Source organism: Hemiscyllium ocellatum, chromosome 24 (assembly GCF_020745735.1).
Source record: "Hemiscyllium ocellatum isolate sHemOce1 chromosome 24, sHemOce1.pat.X.cur, whole genome shotgun sequence".
Taxonomy (NCBI): domain Eukaryota; kingdom Metazoa; phylum Chordata; class Chondrichthyes; order Orectolobiformes; family Hemiscylliidae; genus Hemiscyllium; species Hemiscyllium ocellatum.
Window position 1 is genome coordinate 9,174,722 of NC_083424.1, and position 21,565 is coordinate 9,196,286.

The 21,565-nt window shown below is 44.6% G+C and overlaps 1 long non-coding RNA gene across 2 annotated transcripts in view; it reads left to right on the forward strand.

The window, feature by feature from the left end:
• Positions 1-1,067, forward strand: part of LOC132827478 (uncharacterized) — a 30,665-nt gene extending 29,598 nt beyond the window's left edge. For both annotated transcript variants that reach the window (XR_009646003.1, XR_009646002.1), the window contains exon 3: positions 1,036-1,067. This is a non-coding gene — a long non-coding RNA (uncharacterized LOC132827478). The remainder of the gene's footprint in view (positions 1-1,035) is intronic.
• Positions 1,068-21,565: the final 20,498 nt, after the last annotated feature.

Sequence of the window (21,565 nt, forward strand, 5' to 3'; positions counted from 1 at the left end):
ACTCACTGAATGAGAAAGCTTTTTTCTCATATTGCCCTTGCTTCTTCTGCATATTACTTTAAATCTACACCCTCTTGTTCTCATTCCTTTTGTGAGCATGAACAGTCTCTCCTGATCTGCTTTTTCCAGCCCGCACATAATTTTGAAAATCCCTGTCAAATCTCCTCTTATCGTCCTTCTGTCTAAGGAGGACAGTCCCAACCTCTTCATTCTATCTTCATCACAGAAGTTCCTCATCCCTGGAATCATTCTTGTAAGTTGCTCTTGCAATCTCTCCAATATGTTTAAATTCCTTCCCAAATGTAATTCCCAGAACTGTACGCAATACTCCAATTGAGGTCTAACAAGTGTCTTGTACAAGTTCAACACCACCTCCTTGTACACCATTCTCCTATGAATAATGCTGGGGACACTGTATGCTTTATTAATTGCTCTCTCCAATTGTCCTGCCACATTCCATGATTTACGCTCATATACACAAAGATGCCTCTGTATATTATGACCATGCAGCAACTTTAAGAAGTTATTTTGTCCTGGTTTTTATTTTGAAGAGAGGTTTTAAGGCAGAGGTGACAAGCGGTCTACCAAAGCTGCTTGTGTGGCCTTGGTTTTTTTTAAAAAGTTGAAACAATAGATGCAGCCTGACTGGGTGTGGTCAAACCCCCATAGGAACAGGATCTTTAGCAGAGGCTGCCACACATCTCTTTGCTACAGTTGCAAGTTGGAGTTCTCTTTCTCTTTCAGAATTGTCTTTTGCTGTTCTTTCCTCTTTGATTGGAGAATTGCATGTGAGACAACCTGCTCTGAGTTTGCTTTTGCCAAGAGCATGTTTATGGGATGTTGCTATACAGATGAACCTTGATTATCTGAACAAGATGGGCGGGCAGTATTTCATTTGGATAATTATTATTCAGATAATTAATTTGACCATAAACAAGGGAAGCCAAACTGATCTAATAGATAGTTTGTTTAAATCTATAATTTTGATGAGTCTGCTATTTAAATAAACTAATCTTTGCATTCTGCAAATTGCAGGTTAAACTGAGAAGGACTAAACCCTTACCATCATATAAGTATATGAAATTCCAGCATTAACCAAGGTCCTGAATAGCTTCTACAATCACAAGAGCATTTGTCATTTTCCACTGAACTCAGTGTCAAAATAGAAAGGTAAGAGCACCAGCTCATATATGTGTTTATTTCCTCTGCCACGTTTTTTCATGAATGGCCCAGTCAAATGTTGGGAATAAAGCACTTACTTTTGCAAAGGGCTGTGCAGCTAACCCTTACCTAAAAAATATTCAGTTGCCGATGCTTGAGCTGCTTGTGTTTCTTTGTTTTTGCCTGCGGTTTCACATGTTCTTCAGTTCAGGTAATCTGAATAAACTTACCTCTTTGATGTAATGTTTTTATGGGATCTTGAGATTTCGTTCGGATATTCCGAAATTCAGATAATTGATATTTGGATAATCGAGGTTCCTCTGTATTGGAACAGTTAACTGGTAATATTTACTATATCTATTATTCTGTTAAGCTTTCCAATAGAGCTCAGGTAATCCAATTCCTTCTTTCTTTTGTTGTATTTTAGCTACAGTGGATGAATAAAGTGGGCTCTGTTTTAAATCCAGTACTTTGATCAATTGAATTGCATCTGGAACACAGCACCTTACATTAACCTCTGAAATAAGAAACGTTAAGGTCCAGCTGATCTTCTGAATAGTTTGAGGGTGTTTGGTCTGGTCCATAATAGTATGCTCTGTTGAGGGAAATGGACTGAATGGTGACTCTTTACGTTGCCAAAGAGAATGACTGAGTATTTATGGGGCAATGAATTAATATAATGTGCTTAACAATTCGGAAGTGTTGACTGAAAAATTCAAACAGCCATAAATTATATACTGTTGTTGAAGGGAGTGTCTTCATCTCATTTGCTTTTGGCCAACAGCCAAGTTTTGACAGATAGCAACAATCACAATAAGCCATGAGGGCATACATATGCCTAAACATGTTTATGACGAGCAGTCAAATACAAGCACACAACAATACCCCTCCCCAAAAAGGTTTGATACCCTCTGCAGGGCATTATCCACACAGCTTAGACTAACTAATAGTTAAAGTCATAATAGAGAGCTGTTCACAAAATGCTGTTCAGCAGCCAATGCTATTTTCCAGTCAGAGTATTGGTACTGGGGACTTGCTATTTGGATCAGTTATGACTGGTTGACCTTTTTTTCTGGAGACAATGATGCAGACTCAGACTTTGCCTTTAAAAGCCCTCCACTTACAGTGATGAGGTCTTTCAATAAAGGTCCAACCCACAAGTTTTGATCAAAGGGACTTCGGAGAGAGGGAAAGAGCTGTTGCTCTGTGGCATGTTTGGACCCTGACTGTTCATGTTGAAAACCAATCTATTTTGTACACTCACAAACAGGACTATGTGGCCTCTCTCAGGAAAGCTTTGCAAACCCTGTAATTCCAGTAGAAACTTGCATTCTTTACAAAAGTAGCCCTTTTTCCTGGAATCTATTTCACTCCGTGGTTTGGAACAGTTCAGATAAGATCTGATCATCATTTTCTCAAGGGCAACTGGTGTTTTGGAGTGAGTTAGTTGGGCTAATTGTTCTTTCACACTGGCTCAGTTAGCAGTGATATCTGTTAGTGTGACACCGATCTCTCTAGAAAGCTGAGGTTCAAGCCTATGTTTTCCTGATGAAGGGCTTATGTCTGAAATGTCGATTCTCCTGCTCCTCGGATGCTGCCTGACCTGCTGTACTTTTCCAGCACCACACTCTCGACTCTGATCTCCAGCATCTGCAGTCCTCACTTCGTCCTGTGCTGTCCAGGGTTCAATATCCTAGCCTGGGTGGCAATGGGAAAGAAGGTTTGGATTAGATTTTTATTCAAAGGATGAAGCAGCCAGAGCTTCTGCCTCTGCTTGTGATCCTGTTGCCTGCTTAACCATGAGGGGAAAGCAGTGACCTGCCCCCCGACCCCAGGAATGCTCTCTACACCCCAACAGCTTTCTCACACTCACCGTCCAGACTCACTTGCGAGTGGTGACGATTTGAGGTGGGGTCCCGGGGGAACAGCCTGAATCCCTGGAGTGAGACCTCGACAGGAGGTATATGCACGGAGGAGAAAGTGAGGTCTGCAGATGCTGGAGATCAGAGCTGAAAATGTGTTGCTGGAAAAGCGCAGCAGGTCAGACAGCATCCAAGGAACAGGAGACTCGACGTTTCGGGCATAAGCCCTTCTTCCTGAAGAAGGGCTAATGCCCAAAACGTCGAGTCTCCGGTATATGCACGGAGGCAGGGGAGACTATCAGAGGGGTCGAGAGAGAAATCAAAAGTATGGTCAGCATCTTGCAAGAATGTGGAGAGGATTGGAGATGGGCAATGGAAGGGAAGGGGCACACACCAGAGAATGGGTGAAGATTCGAGGTGAGGTGGTGAATTTGTGGCAATATCATTGAATCCAATAGTGCTCTAGGGGCACAGTGGCTGGTGGGATTTAGACTCACTTGAACATATCTGGAATCGATAGCTCATCTCAACCATGAAACTATCACTAATTATCATTGAAACCCATCTGGCTCGCCAATGTCCATCACCTTGGAAATCTGCTGTCCTAACTGGTCTGGCCCACATCTGACTCCAGACCCATAGCAATGCGGGTGACTCTTCTGATGATGTTATGGTTTTAAGAGGTGTATTTTGTTCCTTTTTTTGTTTGTAAGGAGGTTTTAATGCAGAAGTGCTGAGCTGTCTATTTGGATCAAATAACATGAACAGCTTGAGAGGTCTTGGGTTCTTTTTTGTTGGAAGAATAGAAGCAGCCTGAATGGGTGGGGTCAATCTCCCACAGAGCCAGGAATTTTAGTTTTAGTTTCTCAGTGGCAGTGGCTGGGGTCTTGAAGCTGCATATGGATGTTGTTTGTCCTCTATCTATTAAGGCTAAACGTCGGGATTCTTTTCCTGCTGCTGGAATTATATGTGAGACAATTTTTTTACAGAATTTGTCTTTACCAAGATTGTGTTTAAGGGGTGTTGAATAAATAATCTGTTAAGTTTTCCAGTAGAATTAAATTATTGCAACTTCTTCTTTCTTTTGCTGTATTTTAACTGTGGTGTTGGAATTAAGTGAATTTTACTTCAAGCCTGGTAGTTTGACCAATCAAATTAAGGCATTAAGGGCTACGAGGAGAATGCGGGTAAGCGGAGTTGAAATGCCCATCAGCCATGATTGAATGGCGGAGTGGACTCGATGGGCTGAATGGCCTTACTTCCACTCCCATGTCTTATGGTCTTATTGCTTCTGGATTGCACTTGTCTTTAAAATAAGAAAGGTTAGGGCGTAGGTTATCATTTTGATATATTTTCAGGGGACTTGGTGTGGTCTGTAACACTCCTAAGCGCCCTCTGAAATGAAAGGGCATTTAGGAAGGATAATAAATGCTGGTCCAGTCAACAACACTTACATCCCATCGAAAGAATAAAGCTCCAGAGTGAAGGGAAGGAGGGAACGGGAGACAGAATGCAATGGGAATGTGTAGAAAAAAAACAGGAACGATGTTGAATAGACAAGTCAACAGCTGCAAAATGTTGAGATGTAACAGTGAGGAGAGAGCCCTCTGGTTTGTGCTTGAGTATTGAGTGTTCCTGTCAAACATACCAGTCAGAATGAAGGCTGCCTCATTAGTGGGGGGCATCAAATGGTTCCAGCATGTCATCTCCCAATGGCTGAAGATCTACCACCAGCCAACTCCGAGACGCTGCACCCGTCCTCATAATCTACCGTGTAAAATTTCTCTGCTCTACTGTTTCCATTCTCCGTGGTGTTAACTCGATGCAGAATATTCCACACGGCCCAGTGACTGCTTATCCCTGTGTACTGCTGAGCAGATGTGATGAATTTATTCTTGAAGTATGACCAATGTTGACAGACTTCCTTTGACTGAGTCGGGTTGTGAAATCAGCCGTGAGTGGACCATCTCTGGGCCCTGACCTTCAGCAGGATGGTATGTGCTGGAGGAAGCTGGTTTTATCTTGTTTCTGTTAGCTACTATCTCAGGATAGGTAAGAGCTGCTCCTTTTATAATACTGCCTTTGAAAAGCTGTCAGGAACAGTGATGAGATCTACGATGAGACTTTTTCTCTCTCTCTTGGTTCTTTTGGTTTCTTTATTCTCCACTAACCTTCTGGAGGGAGCTCAGTCATGGAGGCAGTGGCAGGGGGATGGGGGGGATCTTTGATGGTCAGCTACAAGGCAGGTGGTCATGGTCAGCGGCATTGCTGCTTTATCGTTGTCTGGAGTGGTACCAGAACGGGACTCTGTAGTGGGGTGGCTAACATGGCAATGGGGGATAGTGGCAGTGGCAGTGGCCAGGGCCCAGTGCAAGCCAAGATGGCGGCAGCAGTGAGGTGACATTTGGAGCGATGAAAGATGGTGGCAGTGCTGAGGTGACATTTGGCGGTGAAAGATGGCGGCTGTGGTGGTCAGCAGCAAGTCCTGGTGTGCCCGATGGAGGTCAGCAGCCACGGTCAGTGGGGAAGGTGGTTGGCGAACACGGACAGGTGTTGACCCAGCGCATGGGACGGTGAGCCCTCGCCAACAGTCCGCGTTAATATCTATTCGCCCTCTAGCCAGATCGTTATCCACTCCTTTGTTTTTCCAACTGTCCTTTTCTCTCTTTGGGATCTATTCCCACCTATCATTAACTCCTTAATTCCACTCTATCTTCTGCATATAAGCCAATATTTTCTTATCTACCTTCACTTTTGAGGAAGGGTCACCGGACCTGAAATGTTCCCTCTGATGTTTTTTTAGAGACTTGTTTTTTCAGCAACTACTGTATTTGTTTTCTCTTGGGAGTAGCCCAGCTTGGAGCGTCAGCAGGCCCGTGGCTTAAGAAAGGACTGTACTGCTTGACATTTTAACTTATTTCTTTATTTTTCAACTTCTGTAACTAAGATTTCGTACCTAAGTATTTTATACCCAAGATGGCAACATTGTACTCCTTGCATTGCAGTCTGTACCCCGTACTTGAGTACACGTGACAACCAAACATAAACCTAAACCTAAATCTAATGCATGGTAATCGAGAACGACGGATAGATAGCACTTGTTATATCACAAGTCACAATGCCTGAGATATCACACACATAGTTTACTGCACGGGATCTTTTTAAATTCCTGCCTCTTCTTTTCGGACAGGGGGATTACCATCCTGCAGTTTGCCAATGATGAAATTTGAGAAAATGTCCTAATGCCAGCAATGATGGATTTGTGGGAGTTCAACAAGGCTTTAAGCCTCATTGATAGCTTCTCTCCCCAGTACATCCGTCATACAGTGCACTCCAATCCATCTTTAAGGCCTTTCTTAAATTCAGTATATATCCCTAAGACTGCATCCATTTATAACTTTGAGATGAAAATTTGCATGCACTCCTTTGAGTCACAGGCTCACTTGTTTGCATTTGTTTTTCTTATAGAGAGAATGTGACCTTGTCTGACTGGAACATCCCTAATGGCCCTGGAGGAGCTGGTTATGAGTTGGCTTCTTTTAAATTCATAGAGTCATACAGCACAGAAACAGACCCTTCGGTCCAACTGATCCATGCTGACCAGATATCCTAAATTAATCTAGTCCCATTTGCCAGCATTTAGCCCATATCCCTCCAACCCTTCCTATTCATATACCCATCCAGTAGACTTTTAAATGGTGTAATTGTACCAGCGTTCACCACTTCCTCTGGCAGCTCATTCCACACGCGTATCACCCTCTGCGTGAAAAAGTTACCCTTAGCTCCCTTTTAAATTTTTCCCCTCTCACCTTAAAGCTCTAATTCTGGACTCCCCAACCCCAGGGAAAAGTCCTTGTCTATTTACCCTATCTATGCCCCTCATGATTTTATAAACCTCTGTAAGGTCACCCCTCAGCCTCTCATGCTCCAGGGAAAACAGCCTCAGCCTATTCTGTCTCTCCCTATAGCTCAAATCTTCCAACCCTGGCAACATCCTTGTAAATCATTTCTGAACCCTTTCAGGTTTCACAACATCCTTCCTGTAGGACAGAGACCAGAATTGCATGCAGTCTTCCAAAAATGGCCTCACCAATGTCTTGTACATGACTGTAACATGACCTCTCAATTCATATACTCAATACACTGACCAATGAGGGCCTTCTTCACCACCCTGACCTAGTACTGTCCAGTTGGATGAGGAACATTGGGCAATGTCTCTTCAGCTCTTCTATGCTCGAAGGTTAAACCTCTCAGACAACAAACAAATACTTTCAGCATTGAAGGCTTGTAGAAAGGCCTGAGAGGAAAAGTCCATGTAGGTTTTAAGTAATGGATTGAAAATCACCTCTGAACTCAGCCTGACGCATTATAAACCTTTTCGCACCTCTATAACGAGTTAAACAGTAGCCCTTGGCTTTACCTCAGGAAGGGGACAGAGAGCACGGGTTCCAGGCTTGTAATGCACACTGAATGCTAACAGCATGACTTCAATGACTGCACCGGCTGAGATAGGGGTCTGAGATGCTCAATGACCCCCCTTTGCCTGAGGTGTGGGTACCAACATTCCATGTAACTTTCTGACCCAGGGTGGCAGCAGTGATAAGACTATGACTGGCGTGTCAATGGTGATTACTCTGCACAGAATCATGGAGAGCTAGGCTCCTGCACAGCCATATAGTTTACAGGGAATGTTGGCATTGACCCTCAAGTTAAGCTCAACACCAGTCGTATCTCTCTTTCTAATGCTAGAGTGGAACAATGGCAACGTTACTTTACTCTCTCGAGGAGAAGTTGTTATGGACCAGGCCAGACCCCCTCAAAACATTTCAAGAAGGTAGCCCAGACCTTAACTTTTTCAGGCAGGGGTAGAGTAGATATTCAGGAGGGATGCAGCTGGTCAAACCATTCAGTTTGAAACAAAACAGAATTTATTTACAGATTACCGAATGAAATATGAACAAAAGAGAACAGAAAATAGAATAACTTAACATATCTAAAAACCCAACTGACTCTATCGCAATTTAATGATGCTGTTCCAATTGCAATAGCCCCATAAACACACCCGTTGGCAATAAAGGTAAATTCAAACTCAGGTTCTTACAGGAGAGATGTTTAGATTAGATTACTTACAGTGTGGAAACAGGCCCTTCAGCCCAACAAGTCCACACTGACCCTCCGAAGGACAGCCCACCCAGACCCATTCCCCTACACCTAACACCACGGGCAATTTAGCATGGCCAATTCACCTAACCTGCACATTTTTGGACTAAGGGAGGAAACCCAAGTAGACACGGGGAGAATGTGCAAACTCCACACAGATAGTTGCCTGAGGTGGGAATTGAACCCGGGTCTCTGGCGCTGTGAGGCAGCAGTGCCAACCACTCTGCCACCATGCCACCCGTTGAGAGAGAGAGGATCAATCAATGATCATTTGCTGAAACATGGAACCTTTTTCACTGTAGCTGTTTCTCTGTCCCATTAACTTCTGACAGGTAAAACTAAACCAAATTAGCAAGATCCCTGAACTGGGAGAAACTCCCCTTTCATCAGACAACTGTTTTGAAAAAAATCCTAAAGGCCTCCTCTGATTGTTGACTCAGGCAGTCTCTAGTGGTCATGTCCACACCTCTGCCTTTTATAACTCCTTCTGAAAAAGACTAAGGACAACATAACCTTGTTAAAGGAGCAGCATCATCACAAAGTGTTATCATGAAGTAAGTGTTACATCATGTTAATGTCACTGAACTCCAGGTTAATGTTGGGGTACAATCTCATTAGGACTGATGGCAAAACTTGAATTTAATAAAAATCTGGACCGAAACAAAGCCAGCCAACCACACAAGCATTGTTGATTTTTCTAAAAATATGCCCCGGATGTTCTGCTGTATTGTGGCTGCTCTATAAATGCAAGCGATTATTGCAGAAAGAGAATAGATTGGCTACTCAGCCTGTGTCTATCTCTGATCCGCCTACAGTCAACAGCTTAAACTAACTGTGCAACTGCTGTTCAATTTATTGCACAGCCTCTTTAACCTTTCCTTTAAAAAAATGCTACTAACTGTGGTTTGTTTAGTTTTTAAAGTGTAAGTCATTTGTGGTGCTTTAACTTTTTGTATCTCTGGTTACTTTACTTCCAAGTGCAGAAAGTGCATTAGGGCTGGCTGCAATTAATAAAACTGCCAGCAACAAAACCTGCCTCCGACTTTGCTCATTTTCAGGGGCACAATCACTCATCACACACTCACTCAAGCAGGGTGAACTGCAACTCTCTCCGTTCCAAAACTCATTGCCTTACCTCTTCCATTTGTGACAGGTTAACGGTCATGGAATTATGGGCAGCACCAGTCAAAGGTCACGGAAATGTCGCTACTTTGTCAGCAGCAACTGGCTTCCTTTATTTAAGTATCTGTTCACTTGCTGAGTTATTAACCCGCACGTTTCTTCTCCTTTATACAGAGACACCAAAGGGGAGTGAATGAAAAAATGGAGCAGATGTCATTCAAACATTTTGAGTACGTGTTTATACCCATAGGCTGTCAGTGGGTTCGGTTTTTGAGTCTGTTCAGAAGTTGATTTGTGCAAAGTCAGAACATAATACAGGACAATATGAAATAGCCATTTGTCAGTACAAGGAAATATTTATATGTCAAACCTTTAAAACGAGTATTAATGTACTGCTATATGGGATCGCGTTTGTAAGTTGGATGTTCATGTGTCAGGAACTCCCTTGACTTGACCTTTATCAGTTTATTAATGAACGACGACATCTCCTACAAAGATATGAGACCACCCTCGACTCAGGAGGTTGGGTGTTCGACTCCTCCTTCAGAGACGTCAGCACACAATCTGGGTTGCAGTCCAGTACTCAGGGAGTGCAGCTCTGTTATAAGAACTTCAGAACTAGGAGCAGGAGTAGGCCACCTGGCCCTTCGAGGCTGCTTCACCATTCAATAAGATCACGGCTGATCTTTACATGGTCTCAGCTCCACCATGGCCCTTAATTCCTTTACTGTCCAGAAATCTGTCTATCTTTACCTTAAAACTTTCGACGTGGTAGCCCCAACTGCTTCACTGGGCAGGGAATTCCACAGGTTCACAACCCTTTGGGTGAAGAGGTTCCTCCTCAACTCAGTCCGACATCTGCTCCCCCTTATTTTGAGGCGATGCCCCCTAGTTTTAGTTTTTAGAACTACTTCCCTGCTTCTATCTTATTGATTCCCTTCATCATTTTAGATGTTTCTATAAGATCCCCCCATCATTCTTCTAAATTCCAATGACTATAGTCTCAAGTCTACTCAATCTCTCCTCATAAGCCAACAGCCTCAACTCCAGAATCAACCTAGCGAACCTCCTCTGCACTCCTTCCAGTGCCAGTACATCCTTTCTCAAGAAAGGAGACCAAAACTGCACGCAGTTCTCCACGTGTGGTCTCACCGGCATCATATACAGCTGCAACATGACCACGCTGCTTTTAAACTCCATCCGTCTAGCAACGAAGGACAATATTCTATTTGCCTTCCTAATTACCCTCTGCACATGCAAACCAATTGTTTGTGACTCTTCTGCCGGGGTGCTGCCTTTCAGATGAGATGTTAAAGCGAGGTTAAATGAGTCTCTCAGGTGGAATTAAAGGACCAGAGAGAGTGTGGAGAAGTTACCAGCCTTCTATTTCCAAAAACTTTAAATCCCCCTTCCCAACTCTCATACTAATGGTATACAGCACATTTGTGCACACGTACTCACAGGCACACACACACACTCCCATGCACACACATATACATGCAGATGCATGTACACACACATACACACACACACACACACAGACATAAATGTGCAGACAGCACACATATACACACACAGAGTACACACACACGGCACGTGTACACACACATGGCATTCGCACACACAACACAAACATGTGCACGCCCCACATGCACACACTGAGATGTACACACACGTGCACAAACACACAGGCACACACAAACACATGTATTCGCACGCACACAAACATGTGCACACACATACAACACACACATGCCACGCACGTGCATGACGAAGATTCATGTGGCTGCAGGATCGATTTATCATTGAGGATGTAACATGGGGTTAGAGTTGCTGAGGCTGCTGTTGTCGGGTTGAAGTGAGCAAGGTTTGGCAGAGGGAGGGACGGGGGTCAGTCGGACTGGCCAGCTGTCTCCCACTGGCCAATTTGTCAATGGAGCTATCACAATCTCTGCAAGGGCAGAGGTTTAATTGAAAACAGGCCTTTGGCGGCAGTACTGAACTTCATGAAAAGCCGGGAATGAACTTCAAGCCACTTCCCCTTCCATTTTTCATCTTTATTTTTCCTTGCTCTATCATTTTGATGGTTCCGGTCGGGATGCTGGTTCCTTATCAGCACAGACTGCAGGCATTCCTGACATCCCATTACGGAGGTGTCTTAGTGGACTTTAGTACCTTCCAAAATTCTTGAGCTATTCCATCAGCACATTCAGTTCGTATTTTTAAATCTTCCTTGTTGTTTTTAAATGAAGGAAAGTAGCAAAACTTGCATTGAAATAAACAGCAATTTTTCAGCACTCAGGTAGACCATTTGGAATTGACCCAGGATTCTCACTAGCTTAGTCCCGTCATGACTTATTAAGTTACCCGTATCCTCCTATTCTCTCCCACTCTGAGTGAGATTCCCTTTCACTCACATGGGCAGTGCACCTCAGTTACTCCAGTACAACCCATGCTCTTTAACCTTTGACTCTTCAAAGCCTAGTAATGATGAGAACTTTATTAACTCAAGGAAGTATTGGCATTGCTGGCTGGGCCCAGTATTTATTGCCTGTCACAAGTTGCCCCTTTGAGAAGGTGGTGGTGAGGTGCCTTCTTGAACCGCTGCTGTGGGTTGACCTTAGGGGGGATTTCCAGAATTTTTATTCAGTGACGGTGAAGGAACAGTGATATATTTCCAAGTCAGGATGATGAGTGGCATGGAGGGGCTTTGCAGAGGTGGGGGTGAGGAGGGGGGAGTGGGGGGGGTGGGGTTATGTTCAAATGAATCACAGGTCATTTCCAATTATCTTTAAATTCTCAATCATCAATTTTTTCCATGTTTTCGAAAGAGAGCGAACTAGTGTAGGGTTGCCTTTCAGATTGGAGGCCTATGACCAGTGAATCAGTGCTAGGTCCACTGCTTTTCATCATTTATATAAATGACCTGGATGTGAACATAGGAGGTACAGTTAGCAAGTTTGTAGATGACACCAAAATTGGAGGTGTAGTGGACAGCAAAGAAGGTTACCTCAGATTACAACGGGATCTTGATCAGATAGGCCAATGGGCTGAGGAGTGGCAAATATAGTTTAAATTAGATAAATGTGAGGTGCTGCATTTTGGAAAGGCAATTCAGGGCAGGACTTATATGCTTAATGGTAAGGTCCTGGGAGTGTTGCTGAACAGAGACCTTGGAGCGCAGGTTCATAGCTCCTTGAAAGTGGTGTAGCAGGTAGATAGGATAGTGAGGGTGGTGTTGGTATGCTTTCCTTAATTGGTCAGAGTGTATAGGACAGGGGTTGGGAGCTCATGTTGCAGGTGTACAGAACATTGGTTAGGCCACTTTTGGAATATTGTATCCAGTTCTTAGAATGAGGACATCACTGGCTAATTATTGCCCATCCTGGAGGGTAATTAAGAGTCAATCACATCGTTGTGGATCTGGAGTCACATGTAGACCAGACCAAGTAAGGACGGCAGTTTCCGTTCCTGAAGGACATTAGTGAACCAGATGGTTATTCCCAAAAATTGATCCATCACCTTAATTAGACCCTGAATTCCAGATTTTTATTGATTTCAAATTCCACTACCTGTTGTGAGATTCAAACCCAGGTCCCCAGGATATTCTTGGGATCTGTGGATTAAATGTCCAGCAAGAATGTTACATAGCCATTGTCTCTACAGAGAAATATTGACCTGTCTAGAATAACCTTCAATACATTCTGAAGAGCTGCCCAGTCAATTAATTACTGGATTGAATTCGGAAGTCAACATAATTATTGCTAAATGAAAAACCAAAAGAACTGTGGATGCTGGAATAAAGCAACAAAAATAGAAATTTCTGGAGAAGCTCAGTAGGTCTGGCAGCATGTGTGGAGAAAAATGTTTTGGGTTCAGTATTCAGAACATAGCTCTCACAGTTGGCAATGAAAACGGACATAACTATTCCTGCATCAAATTGAATTTTCACCTCAGATGTTTCAATTGATCTGATCAGAACAGTTACAAAACATCTCAAGCACAGAGTAGACCTACTGGTATAGAGGCAAGGACATTACCACTGGGCCACAAGACCAACACAATTTACTGTGTGATTGCTGTATATCTACAAATAGCATGATTACTTAGGAAGCCTGATGGGAAAGGAACATCACTTCTTGTTGAATGTCATAGAGAGCTACTACTCGATGGTGGCTTGCATTGGCTGGTCTCAGGCTGAGACAGACAGTTCTGTAGATCCATCCTAAGGCCTGCTTTATAACTTATATCATTTTCTCCTACATCCAGAAGCCATCTTTCACACAAATGAAAGTTTCTTTTCCATCATCAAAACACCAGTGGATTTTGTATCCCTTCTGCCAATCATCACCGGTATAACACCCATGTTTCCAATTGAATAATTCATCCACAAAACATTTTAAGGGCAATGAATCCACTTTTTTTTTAAATTTCCGGAAGTGCTCTTACACACAACTGAACTTTTTTTCTCCCATCACCAAATCCCCGTACCATTTTTGGTTTCTGTTTTTTACTATTAACCACCACCGGCATAGCCAATTGGATATGTTCATGCAGAACCTGCTAGCTACAGGGTGAACCAGCAAAGGGGAGAGGGAGCTAGGAAGAGTGGAACAGGGCTACATTAAAATGGAGTTTTTAAATTTATTCATTCTGTGGGATGTGGGCGTTGCTGACTGGTCAGCATTTATTGCCCATCTCTAATTGCCCCTTGAGAATGTCATGGTAAGCTGCCTTCTTGTATCGCTGCCGTCCACATGCTGTGGGTAGACCCAAAATGCCATTAGGGAGGGAATTCCAGTATTTAGATCCAGCAACAGTGAAGAAATGGTGATATATTTCTAAGTCAGGATGATGAGTGGCTTTGAGTGGAACTTGAAGGGGGTGGTGTTCCCATGTATCGGTTCCCCTTGTCCTATGAGATGGAAGTGGTCATGGGTTTGGAAGGTGCTGTCTGAGGATCTTTGGTGAATTCTGCGATGTATCTTGCAGGTAGTACACACTGCTGCTACTGAATGATGGTGGTGAACGAAGTGAATGCTTATGGATGTGGTGCCAATCAAGTGGTCAGCTTTGTCCTGAATGGTATCAAGCTTATTGAGTTGATGGAACTGTACTAATCCAGGCAAGTGGGGAGTATTTCATCACACTCTTGACTTGTGCTTTGTAGATGATGGACAGGCTTTGGGGAGTCAAGACGGGAGTTACTTACTGCAGTACTACCAGCCTCTGACCTGCTCTTGCAGCCACTGTGTTTATGTGGGGAGTCCAGTTAAGTTTTTGATCAACGATAACTCCCAGGATGTTGATAGTTGGGGATCCAGTGCTGGTAACACCATTGAATAGCAAGGGGCAGTGGTTAAATTGTCTCTTGTTGGTGATGGTCATAGCCTGGCATTGTCCAGCTCTTGTTGCATTTGGACACAGGTTGCTTCAGTATCTGAGGAGTCACAAATAGTGCTGAATGTTGTGCAATCATCTGCAAACATCTCTATTTCTGACCTTATGATGGAGGGAAGGTCATTGATGAAGCAGCTGAAGATGGTTGGGCCTAGGACACTGCCCTGAGGAATTCCTGCAGAGATGTCCTGGAGCTGAGATGACTAACCTCCAACACCCATGACCATCTTCCTATGTGCCAGGTATGACTCCAGCTAGCGGACAGTTTGCCCCCAATACCTACTGATTCCAAGTTTTGCAAGGGCACCTTGATGCCACACTCGGTTGAATGCAGCCTTGATGTCAAGGTTGTCACTCTCACCGCACAGGTTGGAGAGGGAAATAAAGCACTCCATTCCCTACCTCTCTCTAAAAGAGAACATTGAGGGACACCAAGTGCTCCTTCTCCAAGGACACCCAAGCATGAATGTAACCGTGGAAGAGGGGCAGAGAGTTGGCAGATAGGACGCCCTCAACAGCCCACTGCCCTAGATCTGCTTTATATCCAGATGTGCTCTCACACAGAACTGAACATCAAATCACCAGTGACACGTTCTTTATTTTCACTATTAACCGCCACCAGTAAATCACCTGTGTGGTCAACTAAAAAATTAGTGTAAAGCCACATACCGACAAAGGTGACTGCTTTATTTTATTCTTTCTAATTTTGTTTTATCTCTGCAAATGTCATCATACACAACCATGGAGTTTTCACTCACCACCAGATCATTGGGACCTTTTGTTTGGTTTTAGCTATTAACCAGTAAATCACTCATGGGGCCAATTGGATATTTATATGCAAAAGCTATTACAGACAAATGAATCCATTTTTGTAACGGAAATATGCTCACACACCCATGGAGTAGGTGGGACTTGAACCTGGGTTTCCTGGTCCAGAGGCAGGGACATTACCAGTGCACCACAAATGAACCCAGGATCAGCTTTATTGGATATTTTCTCACATTAATCTGGTCAGGGATGCTATTACTTACCTCTGAAACCGGTATTGCAGTTCAGCAGTAGGGAGACTATCACTGTATCACAAAAGCCCCCAAAGAGAAATGGACGAGTTTGAATGGTAAACTGTGAACATAATCTGGATCTGCTTTATAAAGGGCTCCTCTGATGAGTTCCAGCAGAGTAAGCCATTGCTCGTTGCCAAGGGAACTGGTACGCAATGAGCTTCACAAGGAGATTAATTAATGAATCCTCATGGGCCTTGGAGAGGTCATCACAAATATTCTGTCAATCAAGACAACTCAATCCCACTTTGTATTTCACAGGACTGGGTTGGGTAAGTGGTTAAACTGGAAGCAATCCAACTCCACCCCAGCTGGAGGGAAACAACAAGATCAGGGATGTTGCACCTTTAAACCCACATTCATGGTTACAGAGTGCACAGGACAATGAATACATCCACAAGATTTACAAAGCAATAGTCAATCAAGGTACCATCATAACCTGAAAGAGCAAAGTTCTAAGATTAGATTACTGCTCTGTCTTAACAAATGTACCAAAATAAAGATGTATCATTTCTAATAGACAAGAGGCAGGTCATTTTGTCTCTAAAGTCATCTTGTGTGGGCGTACTGTTTCACTTGGATCGGAAACATTATGCTATGCCTGGCAACTGAAGCCATTCCAGCCTGAAAAGGGACCTCCTTACTGTATGGCACCTGAAAGAATGACTTGACAGGGTTTGTACGGTTCAGATCTAACTGTAATTGGATGTGGGTGTCAGTAGCAAGGCCAGCTTTTCTTGGCGGTCTCTAATTACTTCTGAAAAGGTTTCGGTGAGCTACCTTCTTGAACCGCTGCAGTCCATCGCGTGTAGGTAGAGAGGCAACCAAACATATGATGAGTAACTCACTTCCTGACTCCCCCTTCCAAGGTCTGTCCACCATCCATAAGGCACAAGGCAGGGGTGTGATGGAATACTCCCCACTTGCCTGGATGGGTACAGTTCCAACAACCCTCAAGAAGATCGACACAAAGCAACTTCTTTGATTGACACCTTCAACGTTCACTCCTTCCGCCATGGCCACTCAGTAGCTACAGTGTGTAGGTTCTTCAGGATGTATTGCAGAAATTCACCGAGTCTCTGTCAGCAGAACCTTCCAAACCCATGACCTCTACCATCTAGAAGGACGAGGGCAGCAATTATGAGGGAACAGCACCCCGTGCAAGTTCCCTCCCGAGCCGCTCACCATCGTGACTTGCAAATACATTGCTGATCCTTCACTGTCACCAATCGCTCTGTGGGTGGACATACATCCAAGCACTGGAGCTGCTCAAGGGCAACTAGAGACAGGCAATAAATATTGGGTTAGCCAGTAATCCAATGAATGAATAAGAAAAGCACAGCTCCATTGTGTAATAATTTGGAGATGCCGGTGTTGGACTGGGGTGTACAAAGTTAAAAATCACACACTAGGTTATAGTCCAACAGGTTTATTTTGAAGTACAAGCTTTCAGAGCTTGTCTGTGTCTGTCAGCCAGAGCTCCCTTACTGGACCAGGGTAACAGCCCCAATCAGAGAACTCATGAGGTTCACCTGGTTGACCCCGTTATAATCATGACAAGCTTTTTACTGGCCTACCCAGTAACCTTCCTGTATAACTTTACACAGAGTACACTTTGTAGACCCTGTCAGAAAGGGGAGAGTAGCAATTATCTACCCAGCCACATGTTGGCGGTGGTTAGTACTACATCATCATTATGGCCCCTCCATGATCTATGTCCCTCCACCACCACCCACCACCCCAACCATTGAGTCCCAACTGAGTGATATTAGGCATAGAGGAAGCATAATTTTATGTGCAAGTCATGTATTCATTCTGCTTTACTGCTTTAACTAACTGAAAACACATTGTTAAAATATATCAAACAATGCCATTCTCTTGTCTGAGAGTCATTAACTGCTGTAATACATTAAACTAAATTAGTGCTACACAGTGACAATTATGCTCTCAGACTTACCACATCAAAGTAGATAATCGCAAACTACGCCAACATGTTGTAAAGTAAAATCATTATAAATCCTCCTAACCAATAGCCAAGTGATAAATTAAAAGCAGGAACTTTGGCAAAGTGAAGGAATTATTAGACTTGATAGAGAGAATCTTATTTCCTCTGGCAGTAGGTTTGAGAACAGGTTTGAGAACCGAAAACAGAGGTAAGGAGAAAGGACTTCTCTCAAAGGATCATGAATCTGTGGAACACCCAGAACGCGGTGGATTCCGGGACATTGTGTATATTTAAGGAGGAGATATGCACATTTTTAATTAGTAATGGGTTAAAGGATGAAGGGGGTGGACGTAAAGGGAAATTGAGGCTGAGACGAGATTAGCCATGATCATATTAAATAGTGGAACAGGCTCAAAGGACTGAATGGTCTCCTGGTCTCCTGGTCTTAGCTCGTACGTTCTTGATGGTTTAGGAGTGATGTCAGGAAGTATTCCTTTACACCAAGTGAGGTGGAAAACCAGAACTCTCCCCTCGATACGGCTCAGGGTCAATTAAAAATACCAAAACTGAAATTAATAGATCTTAATGAAGAAAGGGCATCTGGTTAATGGGCAATGTGGGACAGGTGCCTGATCTGAGACGAAGATCGAATTGGATAGTAGAGCAAGCACAAGCAGCCGAATGGCCTCCTCCTGTTTCTATGTTCTGCGACTTGAAGTCTTTTCTTTCAGCCAAGCTGAATTTGAAACCCAGTCAAATATGCTGCCACGTTGCAAAGGATTCAGCTAAAACACTTCCACTCTGGAAGGGAGACTGACTTCTTTCTCACTGCTTAAACCAAAAAATGGAGCAGCTTCTAGAATTGGGATTCATCCCACCAGGACCACATCCCAACCGGAAAAATATATCTCCTTTGTCCTTCAAGTTTTCCATCCATCCCTCCATTTTCAGGGTTCTTCCACCTTTAGATAAAAGGCTATCGTATTAGAGTTAATGGGTTGGTATTGATCCCACAACTGCCATCAGGCCTGTTAAATGTAGACTTCTTAATCATAGTTTGTGTTGCCTCACGGTCAGTATGCGACATGCTCATGATATCGGCACTGCATGCAACCTAAGGGTACATTTCAATATCCACAGGATTTGGCATGAACTTGTATAAAACTCATACTCCACCTTACCCCAGATTGCTTGAAGCATGACACTCTCCGAGAAACATCCCTGCTGTTGTAACACAATAGTGGCCCAAGGAATATAATATTTGTACATAATAGTTAGTTGTAAAAAGGAATGTCTGTTGGATTCTTCATTGCCACTGCATACCCCTGTAATTTCTCAGGAAATAAATCAAATCAAAAAAAGATCAAATGTTATTGGAAACCATTATTGTAGCATCAGGTGACATAACCTGATACCGGGGCTCAGTCAGCTCCTGATTGGCTTGTTGCACTGGCCCCAGCTGAGCTCTGTCATCCATAAGGAAAGCTCCCAACTCCACAGGCCCCCCTCCTCCACAGGCCCCCCTCCTCAGAGCTCCCCTCCTCAGTGCCAAATTCCTCAGGGCCCCTTTCCTCATGCCCGCGCCTCATTGCCCTCCTCCTCAGGGCCCCCCTCCTCATTGCCCTCCTCCTCAGGGCCCCCCTCCTCATTGCACCCTCCTCATTGCCTTCCTCCTCATTGCCTCCTTCTCAGTGTCCCCCTCCTCAGCGCCCTACTCCTCAGTGCCTCCCTCCTCAGTGCCCCCCCATGACCCCTCCTCAGCGCCTACTCTTCAGCACCCCCCTCCTCAGTGCCCCCCCGTGACCCCTCCTCAGCGCATACTCCTCAGTGCCACCTCCTCAGCACCCCCTTCTCAGTGCCCCCCTCCTCAGTGACTCTTCCTCAGCGCCCGACTCCTCAGTGCCTCCTCCTCGGTGCCCCACTCCTCAGTTCCCCTCCTCAGTACTCCCCTTCTCAGTGCCCCCTCCTCAGTGCCCCCCTCCTCAGTACTCCCTTCCTCACTGCCCCTTCATCAGTGCCCCCCTCCTCATTGCCCTCCTCCTCAGTGCTCCCCTCCTTAGTGCTCCCCTCCTCAGAGCCCCCCCAACCCCTCCTCAGGAGCCTGCTCCTATTCCCCGTTCAGGTCAGTCACTTGTTTAAAGCTCAGCACATCAGGATGATGAGGCGCACTCCAACACGGTTAAACTGGAGGACACCTCGCACACCCATGCCTCCGGCCCACAGACTGGTCTGAGCAGTCGAACCACGCCTTCAGCAGCTCCATCATCTGCCCTACCTGGCCCTGAGTGAATCAGCTCCACATGGGTCAGGGGCTTGTACAGTGGTGTCAGGAACCTGGAAACAGTGTTGGACCCTCACACACACCAGGTACCCGAGAGCACTCAAGGATGTGGGAGACCTGGCAACTGCCAGGGTACTGGGCACACCCATTGGGAAGATGGTAACAGTGATCCCAGATTGCCTGCACATTATCGGGAGGGAACCCCTTCCTGTTGATGAGTTTCACCCACAGTGTTGTGACCAAGCCCTCTCTGTGCCCCATCTGACTCCCTGTACCTGGGCGATGCCATCTCTGTCCCTGAACTCTGCTGCCCGGCCTGTAGCACCCATCTCACCATGAGGAAATACGGTGTGACCTTGAACACTTGGCATTGGTCTCTGGCCTGGTGTATGTATGAGTAGGTGACTGAGAGATCCCACACGCGTCACCCTTCACATCCTGGAAGGAACCTCTCACTCAGAACTTCACAGCTGCTGCCATCCCCATCATGTGGAGGTGCCGGTGTTGGACTGGGGTGGACAAAGTTAAAAATCACACAGCACCAGGTTATAGTCCAACAGGTTTATTTCAAAACATTAGCTTTGGGAGCGTTGCTCCTTCATCAGGTCCTTCATAAGGCACAGATGATCCTGTTCCACAGCTACCTGATGAAGGAGCGGCGCTCCGAAAGCTAATACATCCAAATAAACCTGTTGGACTATAACCTGGTGCTGTGTGATGTTTAACATCATCCTCATAGCTGCAGGGAGTCGCCAATGTTCGATTCCCAATAGCACAGAATAAATCACCTTTGATCAGCTTTTCAAGCACATTGGCTGTGTGTGCGATGATGGAATGATTGCAGTTTAAATGGAGCTGCAGTTTGTCAGCATGTGCTTCATGTATTTGACCCTTCAATGTCAGAGTATCCAGGAAATGTGAATCTTCCGTTTTCACCATCAAACCAACACTGCCCCCCACCCCGCCCCCAACCCCGTCCACCCTGGGGATTCACTCTGCTGTTGTACAGTTGTACTGCTGTCCAATAAATACCAGAGATGGCAGTGAACACAGCTCATGGTGAACCAGGCTCTGCCTGCACACCAGGTTCCCATCCTGACACACACACACGCACACACACACACAAACACTGACATATACACACACACTGACATATACACACACTGACATATACACACACACACAAACACTGACATACACACACTGACATATAGTCACGCTGACATATACACACACACACATTCACTGACATATACACACTGACACACAAACACTGACATATACACACACTGACACACACAAATACTGACATATATACACACACACACAAACACTGACATATACACACACACAAAAACACTGACATATACACACACACACACTGACATATACACACACTGACACACACACACACAAACACTGACATACACACACTGACATACACACACACAGACATATAGTCACACTGACATATACACACGCATTCACTGACATATACACACACTGACACATACACACACAAACACTGACATATACACACACACTGACATATACACATACTGACACACGCACA